This window comes from Cibotium barometz, chromosome 29 (assembly GCF_041138505.1).
Source record: "Cibotium barometz isolate CiBa-2024 chromosome 29, ASM4113850v1, whole genome shotgun sequence".
Classification (NCBI taxonomy): domain Eukaryota; kingdom Viridiplantae; phylum Streptophyta; class Polypodiopsida; order Cyatheales; family Cibotiaceae; genus Cibotium; species Cibotium barometz.
The window spans coordinates 54,449,933-54,458,901 of record NC_141074.1 but is presented as its reverse complement, the minus strand read 5'-3'; positions in this window follow the sequence as shown (position 1 = coordinate 54,458,901).

The following is an 8,969-nucleotide window of genomic DNA, read 5'->3' as shown; positions in this document are numbered from 1 at the left end:
TGTCTCATCGTTTGCTTTTCTCCAAGCGTCACAAAGAGAGATCCCCCCTCTCTTTCTAATAAGTTTTTAGAGGCTTGCACGGAAGGAAGGCTGAGTGGGGAGAGATCTAATGCTCAAGGCCTCATGGACAATGGAATGCATCAAAAGACGTCGTTCAATGACCAGTCAACCAGAGCATTGGTATTTCAATTTTCATCTCTCTATTTTTCTTTTTTATTCCAAAAATGTCGAGCTGTTAGTCTCTCTGGACTTTGCATTGCCAAAATATCGAGCTGTTAGTCTCTCTGGACTTTGCATTGCAAAACGTCCCTCCACACTACAGTGATGACTGCACAGTGATCATTGTGCTTAGTAATGGAGGAAAGGGGCTCTCGGGTTGCAACCAACCGCCCCTTCTCCTCAAGGGAAAGGACTCCCTTTGTCCCTACTCCACTCCATCAAATCCTCATATCTCTACCTTAGGAGCTTAGAGAGCTAAAGGAAGCCACCGTCTATTTCATGCCTATGATATAGTTATGCATAGAATACCTCTAAAACCAAACACCAAACATGATCCATTAAATATAGGTTGGGAGTGTGTACAATGAGATCAAGAGATTACTAAACACATGGTTAATGTTTCTTATGGATAACATTGAGTGTCCTTCCCCAATTATTATAGCCCCTAAAAGAGCAAACAATTGAGGATTTGTGTGGATTATAAACGATTAAACAAGGGAACAATTAAGGATTATTATCCGCTTCAATTCTTTGACCAAATCTTAGATTTGTTAGCAAGGAAGGAACTCTATGCTTTTAATATGGATTGTTCCTCAAGATATAGAAAAATATCTATGGCCAATGAGGATAAGTTAAAAACCACTTTTATAATCATCTTTGGAACTTATGCCTACCTTGTGATTTCATTTGGTTGTGTAATGGCTAAGGAACTTATTAGTGCTTTATGCATGAGACGATGATTTGATGGAGTTCTTAAAAATGTTTGTGGATGACCTTAGATTGGGGATTGATAGAGAGAAAAATCTAAGTGCTATAGAGTACGTTTTGTGAAAATGTCAAGAGAATTCAATATCCCTTAACCCTCTTAAATTTAAGGGCTATAGAGTATGTTTTGTGAAAATGTTGCTTAGATTAGCACATCTTTCCATGCTTCAATATGCTAGCACTGCAGTGTGTGAAAGAGGATTCAGCATTCAAAATATAATTAAGTCAAAGTTGAGAAACTCGTTGACTACAAGAAGCATGGATGTACTCATGCGGGTATCAATTGAAGAACCATCACTTGACAAGTATGACTTTATTACTACCATCACCACGTGGAGAAGTAGTGCTAAAACCAACCGTAATATATATGGAGAGAATACTAGGTATGTTTGAGTTCTAGTTTTTTGTTGTTTGAAAAATGGAGTATATTGATTCAAAATTGTTTCTTTTAAGTTTATGTAATTAAATGAAGCTAAGGTTGTTGATATGTGCAGGGTGCATGGGATTCAAAGAAGCTAAATCTATTTTGGGTACCGAGTTTTGGTGATCTTGTGTAGTCATGATCGAATTTATGAATAGTTGAAAATGATAGTTTTATTTCTTGTATGAATAATTTGTCATCTCACCTCTTGCTTTTAATTATAGGATGGAGACATTTGTTGATCGATTGCTTTAGTCTTCTTTTTGAAGCACTACTTATGATCTTTTTTAAGCACCATATCAAGTGGTGAAGGAATTATGGATGGGTGTTGCTTACTCTATCTTTCTTATGGTAAACGGTAATTCATTTTACCTAAGTCGAAGGGCTGATGTATGCGATCTAAGTATTATATACTTAACTCGCATATGCTTATAAGGAAGTTCTTGTGGTTATGGGAAGCATTATCAATGCAATTTTGATCTTTTGGTTTGTAGTAAGTGATTCTATCATAAGCTTTGGTTTTTTTTAAATTGTCATCATTGTCATGTGCTCCATATTTAATTGAGGGTTTTTTTTCTCCTTCTTTTTTTTTTTTTGGGTAGGTTGACTCCTTGACTCGAGAGTCGAGTGTGCCTTGTCACACGAAGTAGTTTATCGGGACATGGTCATGTTTTATGAGGTTTTCCACATCAACATGATAAGACAATAACCTTATGTCATCGCTTTTTTGTTAGTTTTGTTGGGAGCTCCTGGACAACAATATAGTTATTGTCACATCAAATCATGATCAAATTGTTGATAATTTTTATGTTACTTTTTTGTTAGTTTTGTTGGGAGCTCCTGGACAACAATATAGTTATTGTCACATCAAATCATGATCAAATTGTTGATAATTTTTATGTTACTTTTTCTCCAATAATATATTTCGATTACCTCTACTCTATTTCTTGTGAGGTTTGTTGCTAGAATGTTGTTGGGTTTGTACGAAACACCCTCTTGTGAGTTTTCACTGAACTAAGCAAAAGCTTAGTAATAAGTATGTGTTAGTGCCCTTATAGTATAGGGTAGGTTAAATGGTGTAGGGTAGGTTAAATGCTTCTCTTTTAAAACTCGAGTGAAATTGGAACGTGTTTTTATAAAAAAGGTTTTGGATGAACGTGTTTTTATAAAAAAGGTTGAGGATGAACAATTGATAGTCTCAATGATAAGAATTATCGACCTTGGAAAATGACATGGAAATGATTTTGCAGACAACCAACCTGCTAGATGTTTTTATAAAAAAGGTTGAGGATTAGTGTCAAATGAATGGTAAATTTTGAAAAATAGCCTTCAAATTTCAAAATAACAATTCACAAAAACCTACAAATTTTAAGGGATTTTAGTTAATATTTTCATAAAAACCTTTAAAATGTGGTTTGTGGTTAGTATTTACTATTGAGGTTTTTTTTTCGAGCATTGATGTGCTGGACAACGATGAGTCACCGACTCACCAGTGAGTGTACTGTTGTGCGCGCGGGCCCTTTGACCGACGACGTTAAGGGTTCCAATGAGAACTTAGTTCTCTACGGAAGTGGGTAGAGACGGCAGGGTGACCGTGTGGCCAAGGTACGAGAAGAAGTGTACCCGATCAACTTCCATGCGATACATTTGTGGCGTCCGAGGCAGCAAAGGGACAAGCAAGCACAGACAGTATAGTACGTATAGCAAGCTAAGCTGGTGGGTGTGGTTGCCACAGTTGTAACTACTTGAGAGAGTGGTAGCCAGCTGTTGTGAGCTGACCTCTGATCTGACCTATGAGAAACGGTGATGACATGTACGCGCGCCAATCTCTGCGTGACTCGGCACCTGTGTCTCACTGCCACGTTTTATGTTGTTTACTATTATTATTATCATTGCCTCCAAGGTTAGAAAATAATTTAAAAAAAAAACATTGTGTGATGCCAGATGGTAGATGTTCTTCTTTGTGATTCCTAACTCGTTTGTGAAATGAACGTGTGCTTCTTGTCATCATCACCAAATTTTGGTAGCCCATCTACATCCTTGCCCATCAGGTGTATTTACATACACGCCCCTTTTGGTGGGGCCACCTTTGGCTACATCCACTTTGGAGACGACTCCTTGACTTTGTTACTCCCAACAAATTTGTGATCATTGTAAAAACACTACAGCCCAGTGGTCATTTCTATGTGTGTTGTTTGTCTTACGAGTACACCTTGCATGCTTGGATGCTTAATCAAGAGAGAGTGCTGGACGCTAATTAAACTCCTCCATTCGGATGTGCATATAGAAAAAAGCACAAGCACTTGTGGTTATAGTCACTTTGCGACTTCTATTTTGATGACTATTAGGTTGATTTATTCCAAACTTAGAATTTGAAGGCTATGGTTGAGAATGAGTTAGACAGAAAGATTATATTGAGGTTAAACAATAGAGGAGAGATACATAAGAGGTTGGATCACATTTGCCTCAATGCAATGATGGATGAAGTGCATAGGAAGGATGTGGTGCAAGGTTTGTTGATGGTATATGGAAGGTTAGAAAGGTCATGAAGCATGTGTTATGGTTAAGTCTCATAAGAAAAAGATATAAAAATTAATTCTAGACCAATGTCACTAATTAAACGCCTCCATTTGGATGTGCATATAGAAAAATTCACAAGCACTTGTGGTTATAGTCACTTTGTGACTTCTATTGAGATGACTATTATTTATTCCAAACTTAGCATTTGAAGGCTATAGTTGAGAAGGTGTTAGATAGAAAGATTATCTTGAGGTTAAACAATGGAGAGGAGATGCATTTTGAGATATTTGTGGAGAGATTAACATTAAGAGGCAGCTCACATACCTTAGAATACCTCTATAAAATGAGGTTACCAAAAAAGAAGAAGAAGATGTGATGTAAATGTGAACAGTCCACGCTTGTTGATAAGCCAGTTTCCAACGAGCTAAAGAAAGTAAATAACCCAACCTATCTTGGTGATAAAGTGGGAGCTTGTGGGGCCCTCTATTTTTTTAACCATTTCTATCTAATCAACATTAGCCTTGGCAGCTCTAGTGTGAATAGCCCTACACACAAGCACTTTTTACCCTGTGCTTTGGCAGGGGTTTTTTCCTCGTGTGAACACACTCTTGTGTGTTAGCCACATCAGCCCTAGGGCTAGGACTACTAGTACTCTTGTACACTCCATGCATTTCATATCATTATCATCAAGTAATTCCAACTATTGCTTCTGGTCTCCTTCTTGCTCTCTAAGATGGACTCAATTGTGTGTGTGTGTGTGTGTGTTTGTGTGTGTGTGCAGAGCATCTTCATCCAACTTTGGTATTAGAGCAATGTTCAGCGTCTTGGTATCAAAGCCTGCATTCACATTTGATTGTCAGCACCCGCCCCATCAAAAGGAGAAAGTGGCTCCTCATGTAGTGCGGAAGCAATAAGGGCTATCTCAACAAAATGAGATGCATGTCCAGAGGTAGTGCGTATCCGATTGTTTTGCGATCAGCAGGAAATCATAATGGTTATATTCTCTCAATTAACGTTTCACCCATGGGGATTAGAGCAATATGGGAAAGTGGGGCTTTTGAATTGATTAATTGTTGTCAGTAGGTAGCTGAAAACTGATTCAAAGACAAAGGAGGCTCAGCTAAGTCAGCAATAAGTAGAAGATGTAAGCACTGTGAACAACAGCAATGTAAAAGGTGTCAAGGTCCACTAAATGCTAATACATCATCAAAGAAATCTTATGGTCAAGCCGACAAGGTGGAATCAGCAAGTTGGACTGGGTTGATTTAGTAAACCTAGCCAATAAAGCACTGATATAACAATCTGTCAAGTGGCAGTAGCAAGGCATACATCTTACCACACCATGAGAGTATAGGGCGACCTCTCAGTGTATGACAGAGAATAGGAGATGTTTATAGGAGATGTTTAATACCGCACAGATTGATGTAAAGAAACCCTGAATTATGCATAGAGATAAGGCAACCAGGTTGAGGGAAATGTAACAGTCTGACTCCATGAGCATCCATATAAATGAGTTGCAAAGGTGTGGCAACTTGAACAAGGAGCTATGAAAGAAAGTAATACATTTCAACAAGTAAACATCACTACATACAGCTATGTCTCCAAGACATAGCACAACTGAGAGGTAAAATGAATAAGTAACCACAAATACCACCAATAGAAATACACAACATGTGTCCCCTTCAAATGCAACAGCCATAAAGACAACTCTACTAAGATAAAGCATAATCAACTAAGGACGGACCATCACCATGATTAATGTCAAGCATAGCACCACTTATTCATACTTAAGGTACCAATCAACATCCGATAATGATAAAGAAGATGCAGACAAATCACTGCATATGACAGTTAAAGCATAGCAATCATGTGCGAAATTGGCTTCCTCTGTTGACCTCATCAATATTGATCAACTTCTCTCTCAAATCCTTGACACGGGTCAGAAATGCATCCATAGGTTCACCCTCAGTCAGATTCTCCAAGTCAAGCTTTTTTTTTAGAGAGGCAACTCGAGCTTCATTACGGATCTCATACAGAGAAGCAAGTATATCCCATGCACTTTTAAAAGAGGTACATGAATGGATATGAGGTATGACTTGTTGTTTATAGGAGAGAAGAGAAATCAAGGCATGCGCTTACACATCTTTGGTATCCTGAGCTGTTCTACTATAGGATGAATAGGTGCAGGTGGAACACTTCCATTGGTATCAAACTCACTAGGTCCAATAGTCAAACCACCTAACATGTTGGATGTAGGTCCAATAGTCAAACCACCTAACATGTTGGATGTAGGCCTAGTAGGCCTTATGTCAGTACCTGAGACATACACTCACAAGTTTTTTGCCACCAGTACATGCCTCATCATATATGCCCACATAGGATAGTTGGTTCCATCCAACTTATCATCAACAGCCAAACAAATCACTGGTGTTTTCAGACATCTTACACAGCAAAGGAATGTGCAAATTGAAGTATTATTTGACACAAGCAATAGCTTTAAGTGACTCGGAGTACCTCAAATGTCTGCACATTGCATGTACAAACTCACCAAATCATCAATCTTCATGCAGAATCGATAGGTGCAAAATCTACTACAAAATCAGGAGGTCCGATAGCTGACGTGGAATCAACAGGTCAGCAGGTCGAAAGCTGACATGGCGTCAGCAAGTCGGACGTTGACTTGGAATTAGCATGTCGGAAGCTAAAGGCGAAGTCATCAGGTCAAAGTTACCTGACTGATGGACACGGAAATGGACATTGAACTAGCTGTCGGTCGGATGGAATCTGAATCGGCTAATGCATAGACGTTGAATCGACTGATGGATGGAAGCTGAAAGCCAAACACTGAAAGCTTACTACTGAAGCGGAAGCCCCAGTCAAATGCTGAACACAGAGTGCTAAAGCGGAAGGTCGAACTTAGTAAACTTGGCCAAGGGAGTAGCAGACATAAACGCCAATGCATTGTAGGATGATAATTAGGTTACATCCATGCATTCAGAGTTGGCCTCCATTTGACAATACATTGGCTATAATGTACTCCACTCATTTCATTATCATCGAGTACTTCTAGCTATTGCTTCTGGTCTCCTTCTCGCTCTCTCTGATCTCGATTCGACTGTGTGTGCATGTGCGTCTATGTGTTTATGCAGAGCATCTACACCCTCATCCAACAGTTAGACTTTATAGCTTGGAGATCTTTCCACAGCTTGTCATTGGCACTACTCCACATCGGCTACAAGTACCTAGTGTTTGATTTTCCTTTCCTCCACATCTTGTTTAATGGTTGCCTTAAGTGCTACCATGTGGGCCTAAAGTTCCCCTAAGGTTGGGCTTTCTATGGCAAGGGGGTTGCCTTGACTGCAGCCACTTTCTATTCTAGTACCTAAATGCATGCATCCTTGTCTTGTACTTCCTTCTAGAGGGTCTCTGTCTCCCTTATTTGTTGGTTAAGAGCATGGTCAAAGGTTTTCTTGAAATCACCCAAGAATTTCTTATAGGTCCATGAGGGCTACCTATTTCCCAAGCTTCTCCATCTCTCCAATTGCATGTATAATAATGTTACTGCCTTGGGGTGGGGGATTGAGAAAGGGTGGGTGGGTAAAGAGTGAGATGGGAAGGGGGTGCAAGACAGGCCCTACAGGTAGACAGTAAGGCTCCAGTGCAGGGGCGTTGTAGCAACAAAGGGCACCAACACGGCGATGGGGTGGCAATAACAGAAAGGGGCCACTTTCATGCAATGTGAGAGGGAGAGGCATGCACACAATAGTTCATGTATAGGCCATACGCGCACGCGAGAGAGAGAGAGAGAGAGAGAGAGAGAGAGAGAGAGAGAGAGAGAGAGAGAGAGAGAGAGAGAGAGAGAGAGAGAGAGAGAGAGAGCATCTACTATAAAGACCCAATGGGCCTATGAGACCAAAGTGATACAACAATTTCCATGACATATCTCATCGTGGAATGGAAAACAAAACAGAAAGAAAACATAAACATAGCTGAGAGAGAGAGAGAGAGAGAGAGAGAGAGAGAGAGAGAGAGAGAGAGAGAGAGAGAGAGAGAGAGAGAGAGAGAGAGAGAATAACATTTTCATTCATAAACCTAGATCTTTGTTGTATATGAGGCTTGAGAGGAGCTTGAGAGTGATTGTGCTAGATGTACTTCTTGAGTCATGTATGTCTTTCTACAGTTCCTAAACATCCTTAATGTATTCATATCACCTAACTAGCTTAAAATGATGTCTTGAGCATTCATTATAATGAGATGCACTACATATTTTTGCTTCCTTTTGGACTCTTGTATTTTATTAATCTTATTGATTTACCTCTTTGATCTTCCTTATGATATGTCTCAACAATAATTTCCAAACAAGATATCCTCCATTCTAATTTCTCACATGCCATAGTTAGTTAGTTTCTTCCAATAAATTTATTCCAATCAATTTAGAGCTAGTCTAAAGTTGTGTTATTGAGCTTGCCACACAATATTCTTTGCAATACTCTTTCAACAATCCCACTTGGATAAATCAGTAAATAAACTCTCAAATTTCCAAGCAAACTCAGAACAACAAATTTCCAAGCAAACTTAGAACAACAAATTATTTGCACCATTGATAACCTTCAAGATAGACTGCTTTACCACTCTATGCAATCTAGTTGCTCTAATATCATACTTGAAAAATAAAAGGGGTACAAGACTTTTTATAATAAGAATTAACTCTTAAACTAATGAGATAAGAAATTACTAATATGATTAACTTCTAAAACTAATATAAATAATGAACACAACTTTGAACACCACGAATGAATGGAGAGAAAACTACTTATGATGATGACCATGATAGATACAAATCATTTATGAACTAGGGATATTCTATTAATCCTACATGTGGAGATATCTTCTAAATTCTCTAAAAATCAAGATACTTCTCTAACACTCAATTTTGGGTTTATAGTTTGTTTTACATAGTAGGGCTAACTTTTAGGTGTAATAATTAAATTTCATGACAAGAATAGCTTTAATAAGCTAAGACTTTATAGAGATGAAAGTAACA